Raw genomic sequence first — 13,317 nt, 5'->3', positions numbered from 1 at the left:
ACGGTCAGACATCCACATACACTTACAGTGGAGTGCATTGCAAATGTATTCATACTCAGCAAATACAGTATTTCCCCATTTTTCTTTTGTTAAAAATTCTTTGTATGTGATGAAGTGGTAAAAAGAAAAGAGAGAGCAGCATGGTCAAGACGTCATAGGGAAAGAATACAAAATTTCAGTTCCAGATTTGGATTTAGTGCTATATCAATAAAACCTGTTTTCTTGGTTACCTAGATGTATAAAACAATTTGAGACATACCTCAAAAGAGTTCAGTCAAAATTTGTCTCTGCAAACCAGAGGCTCAAGGAATTTGAATCTAAATTCATGCTATACTTAATAAATTTCGACCAGCATTTAGATCAATGCTGATCTTTTTAGCAAACCCTATATCACCAAAACGCTTTCTTAGAACAATTGAAAAAAATAACAGAAAGCACATGCTCTATACCTATGTCTTGCAACACTATTAAAAACACAAACATGCCCACGCACACGCACACACACACGCCCACACCCACACACACACACACACACGCACACACACACCGTGCACGCTGACTAAAAAAATTAGCAAGTAATATATGACTTTTTATAGTTTGTTGATCTTTACCATACAGGTGTGTGTACCACAAAGACAAGATGGAAAGACATCAGCAATGACTTCATATAAGCAGCTGTGGCTGCTGAGTGATGATTTCTAGTAACATGTCAGTTCTTAAAATGATTAAAATCAGATAAAAACTGTACAAGTACAGGTTACTTTGAAGAGTTTAAGGGGAAAGATGCATCTTTCTGAAAAAAATGGCAGCACAACATTTGACGCTATTTTCACAGATGACATCAAATAGAAGATGTTGGGTAATGATGTTCAGCATCTTGTTTGAAAAAGACATGGTGTACCATGGTAGTAAAGCAATAATAATTTGGGTTTGATTTGTAGCCACAGGAAACACCCCACTCCAGTCACTGCATATATTTGCAGGAACAGAATGCTGCAAATCTAAATGGAAGGGAGCAACAATCTACAGAATGGTGGGTCAACATTTGTTCACAATAATAGCAAAGAGTGAAAAGTGTGACAGATATTGATTAATTTGAATTCTACTGGGGTCTTTTCCCAATGTAACATGATAAAACATGCCATAGATATCAGACTATCTATGGCATTAATAAGTTAAATTCAAGAAGCGAAACTAATTTGGTAAATAAGTAAATATTTTTAGCAGCTTTTCTTTGAAGAAAATAATGTTTCTATCCAGGGAGACTAAAGCTGTGATGATGCAATCATTTCTATAAGATATGCTGTTTGCTGCTTTAAGTCAAATTTGTTTCTAGTGTTTTTGCTTGTCTGATGCAGAACATAGTAAAAGGAGTCAGAGTGGAAATCTATGCTTCCAGAGTGCCGTCCTGTAACTGAACGGAGCTCAGGCTCACAGGACGGTGTTTAAATAGAACCGGTAATTTTCTGGTGTTTGTGTTGGACTCAAGTTACTGCAATCTATAATACACAGCGTTCAGACTGGTGGTTTGGGTGGAAGCGCACAGAATCCTTTTATGATATTTTAGCTGTCTTCAAATGCTTCGCTGCTGCGTGTCTGTTCAAACTCGTAGGTGAGGTGTGCGACATACAGCAGATGAAATTCAGAGCGTTTTTGGCCAAGGCAATCTGATCTCATTTGTTCACATTTCAGCTACAAACTGGTTTAATAAACGTTTTTAATTCACCAGCTTGGAACACATTAGCTTAAATTTGGACTGTTTTTCTTACCCAGAACATTTGTGAGGATGAGTTTTTAAAGTTTTTCACTGATTCTCATGTGGATTTGGGTCTGGGCTTTGACTATACCATTCAAAAACATAAATATGCTTTGATCTGAACCATTTATTTTGTTGCTCTGGCTCTCTGTTAAGAGTGGTTGTCCAACCCTTTTTCGTGTCTTTTCCAGCTTCCAACAACTTTTCCTCCAGGATTCCTCTCTTCCCATTACGTCTGACCAGCTTCCCCGTCCCTCCCGAAGAACGACATTGCCATGGCATGGTGCTGCCACTACCTACATGTGCCGTTTGCTTCCACGTTCAGCATTTTGTGACTCAGCCAAAGAGCTTAATTTTGGTTTCATTTAAGCAGATCTCCTTCTTCCACATGCTCACTGTGTCCTCCATTCTTCCATTCAATTCATCTCTATTTTCAGCAATGACATTCCCCAGAAAGACCAAAAAACTGAAGTGCACAACTAAGACCTGTCATGTTGACAGATTCTCTTATATGACCTGTGAACCTCTGTAGCTTCTCCAAAGATACAGAGATAAAACTGTGGGAAAATATGTCCCTTGAGTCTCTGTTTCATATTTCAAACGACTGTCTCCCAGGTAAAAACCGCATGTCTTCATGGGAACATCCCTTAATGCATGGAAACTGTGTCACTTTAATGGTAGAAGTTTGTTTAAAACAAAAACAACACATCCCTGCACTGATTTCATGCAATCAGACATAGCTGGCAAAGCGACTGCGCTTGCCTTTCCCCCCTTCAACCGTCAGAGCTGCAGCCTGCAACACGTAGCATCTGCCTGTTCTGTCCACGTGTTCCTACTTGTATTCCTCTCAGTCTCTCTGATCCAAATGCATCAAAGCCAAGCTCTCTCTCTCTCAGTCTCTTGCTCGTGTCCATTGTGCCTGAAAGCCCTGCTTTCAGAGGTTGCAGGGCATTTATTAGATTTTTTATTTTTTTTTACCTTTAAAATCTCCCCTGACTTGCTGTGAAACTGGCATTTTGCAGCAAGGCCTTTATTACTCATTGTTCCACATCATTATGACGTTTGCAAATTATTGTCAAGAGTGGATTTTTGTGCAGACATTTCCCTCGTTGTTTAGGTAAAAGCCCGCTGCATGCCCACCTGTTCCAGACTAATTATACAGTACACATGTTGAAAATTATAGCGCATCGCAATTAAAGTCAGTGAATGGTGTATCTTTATAATCTAAATAGCTGTTTTTGAGCTGTGACAATGGTTATCTTTAGTTATGTTTCAACAATTGCACGTGATTGTCCACAGCTATAGGTAAAAAAAAATGTTATGTACCTTCCTATTGGAGCAGGGGCTTCTTTCTTGGTGAATACCACCCACTGAGGTCATGGTGAAGTAGAACTGGCTCCACTGTGGGCAGTGATAGTGGTGTCCCAGCAGTTCCAGGTTCAGGTCATCAGGCTGTTCCTGAATGTCCGACCCAATTTCCTGTCATCTAAATCAGTTTGAGTCTCTGTACGTTTGCGACACGTCTGAATAAAACTCAAAATTATGCTCAACAGTTTGAACTGATGACCTTCGATTCTGGAATTGGTTATAATTTGTGGAGAGTTATCCTTTCTCCATCCATTTCTTGATGTGTCAAGCAATCTTTGCCAACTAAGCTTCAGTCTTCAGTCTTGATCTCCAAAGACAATTTAAAAGACATTAGTCTTCTCAAGTTAAAAGGTGTTCTAGAAACCTAGCTGCCAAGCAGCCTTCAAATTTGAAGACTTCGTTTTGACTCAGAAGGATAAAACTTGGACACATCTGGATGTTGCAATAAATTAAAATCAAACAAGACTTGTTTCCGAATCAACAAATCAGGTTAACATTAAGCTCTAGGAGTGGCCCAAGCCTCAACCAACAAAGTGCATAGCAGGAAACCAACTAATTTGAACTAAAAATAGATTCCACCAATTTTAATGAGAGAGGTCATTTATACATCCAAAATTAATCCAGAAACTTGTCAATGTCTACAAAAGTGCAAGCTTTCTCTGACGTTTTCTGAGACATAATAATATTTATTTGGATGTATGTTTATATTTGAGGCTGCTTGCATTAGGCTAACTCTCTGAGTCAGAGAAAACCCAGATTAGATTCAATCTTTTATTGATTGTAGTTGCATGTTGTATATTGACACCACCTCGACAAAAACAATTTTTAATTGTTGAAAGACCCAAATATCTGAAATCCATCCCCACAACAAGTGAACACAAACTTCCTTTTGTACTATAAACCACTATTTTTTACAAGGAGTGTGCAAATGTTAATCCTAGACTCTTTACCAGACAAAAAGTATAATTTTAAGATCTACCAAGAGTTATCCACTGGCTCTTTTTCCTTCAATACTTCAGCTATGGCATTTTTCCTCCATCAAGGTTTGCTCTTCTCGTCCTCCTGCATCTGGTTTTCCTTCCCAGCCCCCATCCGAACTCCAGAGCTCCATCCCTCCCTCTTTCTGGCCCAGCCTCTTCTCTTCTCTCTCCCATCCTTCCACTCCCCCACCAGAGCAGACATCCAGTCAGACATAGGATGGAAAATATGACCGGCTCCTTCCTTTGCCGAAGATAATATGAGGGAAGGAGTCCCACTGCCTTTAACGGTGGCAGCACCAAAAACTGACATGCAGAGAAAAAGAATCACAGTAAATAGCCCTCTCAACCGCTGTTATGAATACATTTTTACCAAAACTCTTAGTTTGGAGGGTTATTGTCTGAAAAGCTCACTTTGCTCTGCAAAATGTCCACTGGAGACAATAAATGTTCAAATATATAAAGTGTGATTATACGTCACAGCTTTTCAATGAAACAGCAAAGTTCTGTTTATGATCTGCATATTAACTCAACACCAGAGGCCACATGAGAAAACCCAAGGAGCATCGCTGTGAATGCAGGTGTCATGTTTCAACACTGCAACGGCTCAAACGGAGGGAGGGCCTGTTGTGTTTCAGAGAGGAGAATTACCAGTGTGAGGTCAAGCTGAAATGTATTAAACACACACACAAAATCACAACAACAGTTTTCCTCTTTGAGTCCACTCCTGGATTTATTTTGAGAATGTTGGACTTCCTTTGAAATCCAACATTCCCAATGTTAACAACCATTGGTGTTTTTTCTTTATGTGCTATCACAACTTGACCACAAACGTCTTTGTGTTTTGTTTAGATTTTATTTTACAGACCAAAGCAACACGGTAGCATTTTGTTTTAAGTTAAAGAAAGGCAATATGTGGTTTTAAATCTGATCATCTTCCTCATCCATAGGGAAGACAAGCATCACGTAGCATGATGCTGCCATCACCATGTTTCAGTGTGGCTATGATTTGTTTGGTGTGATGTTTTGTTTGTTGTTTTTCCTCCTCACATAGCATTTTGCCTGTAGGCCAGAAATATGAATTTTGGTCTCATCGAACCAAATCACTTTGTTCCACGCGTGTTCTATGTTCCCACATGATTTCTGACACATTGGTACTCAGAGATTTTTTTAAAACAATGTTTCTTTTTCCCTCTCTTCCATTGGTGCCATAATTGTGAAGAGCATAACTAATGATTTTCATGTCGACATATCCTCCCAAGGCACTGTAAAGTCCTCTGTAGCCTTCTCATTGACAGCTGCTTCTGAATTCCTTAAAAACGGTTTCCAGTGGACTTGTTGGATCCTCCCAGACATCTGGGGACGTACAGCCTTTACGTCTTTTTTCCGTTTTACCCCTTCAGTTTCTCTCCTCCTGTATCTCAGCAAATGCTTTGAATTGTCTGCTTTCTGTTCGCCATCGACCTCTTCTTCCTCAACTTTTTTACCTTATCATTCTCTTATTCTTTGTCCTGATGTTTTCATCGGTGTCACAGAAGGAAAATCCCAACTAAATACTGGATTAAGGCTAAAATTTCACTTCAGACACACAGAATAGTTTGCAGTAAGTCTGTGGGGGGAAAATGAGCTAAGAAATACTGTCTGGAAATGTCGTTACTCTGACTGCCTCTGCAAGCTTTTATAAATACACTGGCCATGGAGGGATGCTCAAATGTAAGGAAATGTACAAAAAATGAGGCAGTACAGTTGAGACAGTTTAAAGAAGGAAAAAAGGCAAACAAAACAAAAAAATAAACAAAAAAAGTGGGAGGAGACTTTACGGGTCTGGGTTAAATAGAAAAGTGGGCACTTTGGAAACTAGACAGAAGTTTTAATCTCACTACAAAGCTTCAGAAGCTGACACGTTGAAATGGAGTACAATGCACAGCAGGTAAACTCCAACTAAGAGATACTGGAGTAGGAATAAGGACGTCTGTAACTATGCAGGGAAAAAAATCCCATCTGCTGAATGACTCATAGTCTCCTCTCAGCTGCAGAAAAGAGCTCAATAATGTCCAGTCCAAATTTTTACTCAGTTAGCACAGCTACACTCTGAAAATATTTCAGAAAGTTCTGTTACCTCAAGTTGATGTTAAAACTGAAAAAATAGGCACATGTAAGGATTTAAGAAAGTTTGATGCAGTTCAAATTATGAAGGCTAGACAACATGAATAGCATATTTCCAGAACTGCAACTTTTATCAGCTAATCCCAGCCTGCACAGGTTAGTCCATGTCAATGTCAAATCAACATTGAGAAACAACTTTGGATCATGATTGGTTGAGTCTCAGTGATACTTTTGAGGAGAAAATATCCAATAAAACAGCTAAGTTACTGTGAAACCAATTGCTGAAGAAGTTTGCTATTGGTTCTGATGAAACAAAAGTCCAATATATAATCCATCACATTTTGTTGCAAATGGACCTGTGTATCCGCACATTGTTCAGGGCATCCATGGTAACCCAATTCACTGCTGAAAGTGAGAATCAGAGCTGGACCTCTGAGTGACCAGGTCTAATGACTCATGTTTTATTTTACGTCTTACTAGCAAACTAGAGGAGATGGTGTGATGGTTTGTTTAGTGCTCTGCTGGGCAACATTGGGTCATGGCAGCAAAAGAGAGTTTAACACACAACAAAAAGAGAGCTGATTATAGGAGTTTCCTGGATGCAGAAAACCTACCAATGGGATGCACGCAGAAAGCATCTTGATCAGTTTCCAAATCTACCACAACTGACTAGTTTTGACGAAGCTATTCCTCCCTAAGACTGAAGCCTCAGAAAAACCAATATACCTACCATACCTAACAGTCTTTTTTTTTTCTTTTGGACTGCAGGTGGAAGCCCGAGTTCCCAGAGAGAATCCACACATGCATGGGGAAAGCATGCAAACTCGAAAAAGACCCCAGGGTGAGGCTTTTAACCATTTTTCCTGCAAGGCAAAAGTGCTACTAACTGCACAGTTGATGACGGAGACAAAATGACAGAAAGAAACAAATGACTCTATGTCGACAAACATGCAGAAATACATAAATGATTTTCTGACAGGGCAGCATAGTGGCGCAGTTGGTAGAGCTGTTGCCTTGCAGCAAGAAGGTCCTGGGTTCGATTCCCGGCCTTTCAGCAAGAAGGTCCTGGGTTCGATTCCCGGCCCGGGGTCTTTCTGCATGGAGTTTGCATGTTCTCCTTGTGCATGGTGGGTTCTCTCCGGCTTCCTCCCACAGTCCAAAAACATGACTGTCAGGTTAATTGGTCTCTTTAAATTCTCCCTAAGTGTGAGTGTCACACTGATATAAGTAAGTCTTTTAACTACCATAACCTCTTCTGTGGGCTATGATATAGCCTTTATATTTGTGTCTGGTTGGGGAAGAGGAAGTATCAGTAGACTGTGATCATGTGCAGTCAATGTTTTGGTCCTCTGAAACTGAGCCCTAAGTCCAGCCCGAACTTTGCAGAGTACCTCAGAGTGGATGAGAAAAAGAAAAAAAGTGACCTCAATAGAAAAGAATGCAGTGTGGTCTCTCGTCTGTTCTCCCTCCCCTAACATCCAGCATGGGTAAAAATTGCCTCACTTAACCCACTCTTTAGCAGAGTCATGTAGCTGACTTGAACCATTTAAATGGTCACAACTGCTTCCGTGTCCCACCTTCATATTCGTTCCTCCCTCATTTTCATCTCCTCTTTTCATGGACTGGATGCATGTGAAGTTGCCACGTTTAAATACTCTCTGACTCCTCTTACTGTAAAAAGGACTGCCCCAGGACTGGAGGCCTAACAGATGTATATAATTTCATACTGATGTGAATTAAAAGCTTTAGTCGTGATGCTGAGTTGATAAAAGTTTGTAGTTGTATTCAAGTTTGATTTATTTTTTTCACCAGAGGCTCTCAGATTGTCACTGCTGTCAGATAAAACTGATTAAATCTACTGAACGCTTTTCTCTTCCCCCAATCCCGTTTTCATTCTGGAACATTTTCTTCTTCACAACCTGCCAGTCATCTATAATTACATTGAATTGTTGAAGAGATTATGTATAGTAGGTTTTTTTCTAAACTAAGTCATCAGTGCACTGCGCGAAATAAAAAAGTTGCATACAAATCGCTAGATCCACACAAAGATATACAGCACATCACAAACGCAACCAAACTATTTCAGCCTCTTTAGTTTTTGTCACAGTACAAACTCAGATTCAATGCATGGGATGTGTCTGATGGCTGACTGCAGTCATCTCAGATGAGATGTGTTAGAGCAGACAACAACTAAAACATGCCTGTTATGCGATAGACTAACACAAAGGAGTCCATCACTTGTCACTTGTTTTCTTTTTTTTCCCCTGTGCACTTGTATTCAGCCCCTTTAATCTGAAACCCCTCTTCAAAAGCAATTTAACTATTTCCATGTGTGTTATGAAGTCTAAAGAAAGGACTTATAAAAAATAAACACTGGACCCGTGTTTATTCGCAGGTCAAGTTTTACTTCTTTTTATTTTTTTTATTTTTTTGAGGAACTTTACTCCAAATGGAGGAAATTGTTCTTAGTAAGCTGAAATACCTGAGCAAAGTTTCTTGACACCCTACTGGATAGGATTTGCATTAGCAGTCAATCCAGGATTATCATTAATTTTCTATGAATTTACCCCCAAGATTGGAAATAAGACTATACACATTAGCTTCCTTAGTGCTAAGATGGTTTTTACTGTGTGTACTTCAATAAACTGTTTCAAGGCCCTGGAACATAGAAATTCTTTCATTTCAGTTTAAGGGAACCTTTACAATCTTGTCATCTCAGTTTTTCAAGAAGCTTCTTCAGCTGTATTGTGGAAATTTGAAACTCAGTTTCTGATCACAATGCTTCCATTCCATCACTGAGGCATCAGGGAGCAGAAGAGGTTTCACACAAGAAGAGTTTTCCTTGTGCCAGCCATATGTTCAGAAATCTTTCCTGCTGCTGCTGGAGGAGGAGGAGTCAGGGTTGATGCTTTCCTCCTGTGTCACCCTGAAAATGACTAACAGCTTTCAGATGTTTTCTAAGAGGGAAGTAGAGAGAAACATTGTTGCTAATCATCTATGCTAATACAGACATTTATAACCTCGTATGAAAACAAACATAACCTTGTATGTTTGTTTTCATGCTTTAGGTTTAGCCAAAAAAACACAACATTGAATCAAAACGGGGTTTCTTAGTGCTACTGTTTTTGTTGTGTTTTTTGTCTGTACAATGTTACATTTTAAATTCAAATGTGCATCAGAATGATCGCAACATACAGATTATCAACAGTTAACAGATTACCAACAACCTTCGTGTGCATCTTGATTAAGGTTGGTGTGCGTAAATAAGAAAAATGCATACCCTGTTTTCAATAGTTGTTAAAATAGGACATAGCTATTCAAACCTGAAAAGAAATTGTTAAAAAATTCATTTAAAGCCCCAGATTAATGACATTCTTGCCACTTCAGTATTTACATATAACAACCATGGCTTTAGAGGGAAAAGCCGTTAGCCATCTACTTATGATGTGTGAGTCATAAACAACTGGAGTGGGCACTAAATTAACATTACAGTGAGTCACAGGCTTTCGACTTTGCGTCGAGTTTTGAGCTCAGTAAACTTTCATCCTTAAAATAAATTCAAAATTAGAGGGTTATAGAAAGGGGAAAAGAAAAGGCCTATGGGCATGGTTTTTGGCTCTACAGAGTCTGCTGCTGTGGACTTGACTTTCCTGTCTCTTATTATTTTTGGTGCTCTGCCTGGTAGAGTCAAAAGACAGAGATGGCAAGTGGGAAAAAAGAAAATTGGAAGAAAATGACAGAGGAAAGCGTCAGGGCCCGACAAAGGCAAGACAAAGTTTACAAAGGTGGCAGGACAAGTAGCATTGATTGGGAAACACTTGTCCCACCAAGGAGTTGAATCAAACAAGGAGTTTAATCAAATTGCAGGCTCAATGTTGTCAACTTGCTTTATTTATTCTTATGTTAAGCATTTTGTTCAGTGCCTATCGTTTTAAAGTGCTTTGTGAATAAAGTAATCTTATCTTGACTGGAATTGCAGGGAAATGTTTTTCTTTTCCTGTCATCACTGGCAAAAATACCCTCAGACACGATACCTAAACTCAAGTGATTAGTGATACTCTTTGATGAGGCTGCTGTAGTCATCATCTAGACAGTTTATCATTGAGGGACCACACACATAGAGAGATATTGCACTTAATTGTTTTCTTCTTCTTTGCTTTCAAACAGATGTAGGACCAGTGAGTGCAATATCTCCATCTATGAGCTGGAGTGTAAAGCTGTACTGCACAGCGAACCCAAATACATCATGAACCTCTGTGCACGTGTGTGGGTGTCTGTGTGTTAACAAGTCCTAACAGGTTTATATAAGCAAACATGGGAACCCTGCTAAGGCTTTTAGGCCCCCTATTGGTAGAACCTAATAAAACCGCCTCACTCCCTCTGATAATGAGTACCCAGCAGGTAGAGGGCTGTAGGTAAAACATGCAAAGCTGCAAGTTTTATAAAGTCACTCAAACAACACGTATCAACCCAGGTCTCATTACTAATGTGTAAACAGTTACCCCCTGCCTAGTATATCTAGTTTAGTTTATATCCAGGTAGAGTTATTCAGTGGGGTACTCCAAAACGTTCCTTTCCTTTTAACTATTTAGAGGAATTATTGTATCTTCCCACTTAAGTGCCTTTCAGCTGAAGGTCACAAATTGATGCACTGGATTTGTTTTCCTTCAAGATTCCCTGCCAAAGAGCAGAAGTCATGGTTCAATCAGAAAAACATCAAGTCGTCCAGGTCTTGATCCAGCAAAGCAGGTTCAATTCTGATCAGTCTACAGACTATTTCCCATAAGCTTTGAGGGACCATGAAGACGATTTTGGCAAATGTAAGATGGGTCATTATGTTGTTTTTGTTCAGCAGTGGTTTTCGTCTTCTGACTATGCCATGGATGCCATGTTTGTCTAGTCTCTTCCTAATTTCTCAGTCCTAAAGACTGGTCATGTACGTGGCAGAAAACTACGCCCTAAGATGTTGTGACCTCCTGGATGAGTTTTTGATTCTCTCTTGGAGTAACTTTGCATCTCATTATGAATCACTATGTCACACTAGGATGTCAGAGTCTTTCAAAAAGCTCTGTATCCCTTTTAAGACTGCTGGATTTCAGTGACTTTCTTTCTCATCTTAGAATTACTTTAGATCTTGGCATTATGTCTTGCTTTTTGAGATCCTTCTGCCTACTTCATGTTGTCAAACAGGTTATATTTAAGTAATTTCTTGACTCTCTGGGGCTGGGAATAATTAGACCAGGGTGTTTAATTAAACTTGTTGAATTTGAAATTATTAAAGCCTGACAGTACTTTTAGAGGATATGTTATAAATGGTTTTACAACATATAAGAGACCAGGGATCCTGAGGCGTCCAGGTCACGGTTGGTTGAGCAAAACAATAGCTTTTGAGGAGTCCACATCACATGTTGAACTACAATAAGCACTGGTAGATGGATTTGGGTGGGCTGGACCTGGATTTACAAATACAGATGTTCTGATTGGCTCCAGTTGGTTGCCCATATTTAGATTAGTGCTCTGTCCCTCCCTGGTCTGTGTTCAGCTGTTCAGCTCTGGAAAAGGAGGTAAGACGTCCCTCTCACACTCCACATCACATCAGCTTCTGAGAGTCAGCGAACCAACTCAGAAAACTGGTTTTCTATTTGTGAGTTTGAATCAGAAGTCAATAAAACATTTGGTCCTGGTGCTAAAACTAGAAAAAAAATAAAACCCAAAACACAATATTTCTACAATGAGATTAAAGACCCGGATATTAAAGTTCTATTTAGATAAGTTCAAACATGTTAAAGTTACCAAAAAAGTCAGAATGTGAGCTCTGTTTAGTCATCTAACCATTCACCACCCATTCCATCACTGTCTCAGACTCCCAAATTATCTCCTCTTTTTTCATTTCTGTCCACGTTTGCAAGCAAAAGAGTGAGAGGGGAGGTGCTTTCTCTGCTTGACATGAAGCATCAACTCTTTGCTTCCCAGGCCTGCCACATCTACAAAGGGAGGATACTTGGCTGAGGTGCAAAGAGGAGAGAGATGGTGAAAGGAGGAGCAATTCCATGCATGAAAATGGTGGATGGGTACACTTCTATTCTCCTCATGATCACATTAACTTTCATTTTATGTTATTTAAGGCAAGTTCTGTTTGTTTTGTAATTACAAAGATGGAGTTTTACTAATTTTTTTTAAGCATGAATCATCTTTGCAGTGTACTAACAGTCCAACTTCATTTGAAACAGATGGTCTCAGTTAGCTATTGTTCTGTCCAGAAAAGACATGGAATCTAACGATATCCCAGTCTCCGATGTCAGTATCATGCATATTACTGACATTTGTCTGACGTTTCATGAGACAACATAAAGATGGCACCTCCCAGTGGCAGAAAAACTTCACTAGAGATCAAATATGTGTTTCCTTCAGAGCCGCAAGCGGTGTTGTTAAAAACAAAGACAAATGTTGCTTATGGGACTTTTTCGGGACAATGGAAGGTGAATGTCTGACATGACACAACTGGTTTAAGGGGATTAAAGACATGACAGTTTATGTTTGTGGAAAATGTGCTTTTTCTGAGCTGGACTCTCCTCAATCAGCATCCCTCCCTCTGCAGAGTCGTCCTGGAACTGAGCCGCATTACCGCAGCTCATTCCAAAAAGCCTCTGCTTTTGCAATTATTCTCAACGCAGGTAAACAAAAATGTCTTCTAGTGTTCAAATATGTGTTATCTTTGGTTTGCCCTTTCTTCTCTATCCACCCTGAAAGACCCATTTTGATATCATTCTTCCTGTGTGCATTTTCCTCTAATTTTCTTCCTGTCTCTACCTGTTTTGTGCATTGCTGAAGTTCTTGATTTCCCATCTAACGTCCTTCGTTGGTGGGAGGAAGTGAGGAACTGTAAAAAAAAATAAAAAAAAAGACGAGCAGCCACCCTCATAAGACTTCACAGAGGTGGGAGTGCCAAAAGTGAGCGGGGCTCCACCTTCTCCTAGTGTTGGTGTACACAAGTCTCTCCCCATTTTGCCCATTGGAAGGAGACAGACACCACACCATTAAATTACACAGTCTGTCTTTGCTGGGTAAAAAAGGGCCGTCTTTGCTCGTGTCACATGCAGAGGGTTTTAT

Source organism: Gambusia affinis, linkage group LG20, assembly GCF_019740435.1.
Source record: "Gambusia affinis linkage group LG20, SWU_Gaff_1.0, whole genome shotgun sequence".
NCBI lineage: Eukaryota > Metazoa > Chordata > Actinopteri > Cyprinodontiformes > Poeciliidae > Gambusia > Gambusia affinis.
The sequence above is the reverse complement of the archived record's forward strand: the minus strand, read 5'-3'. Positions refer to the sequence as shown.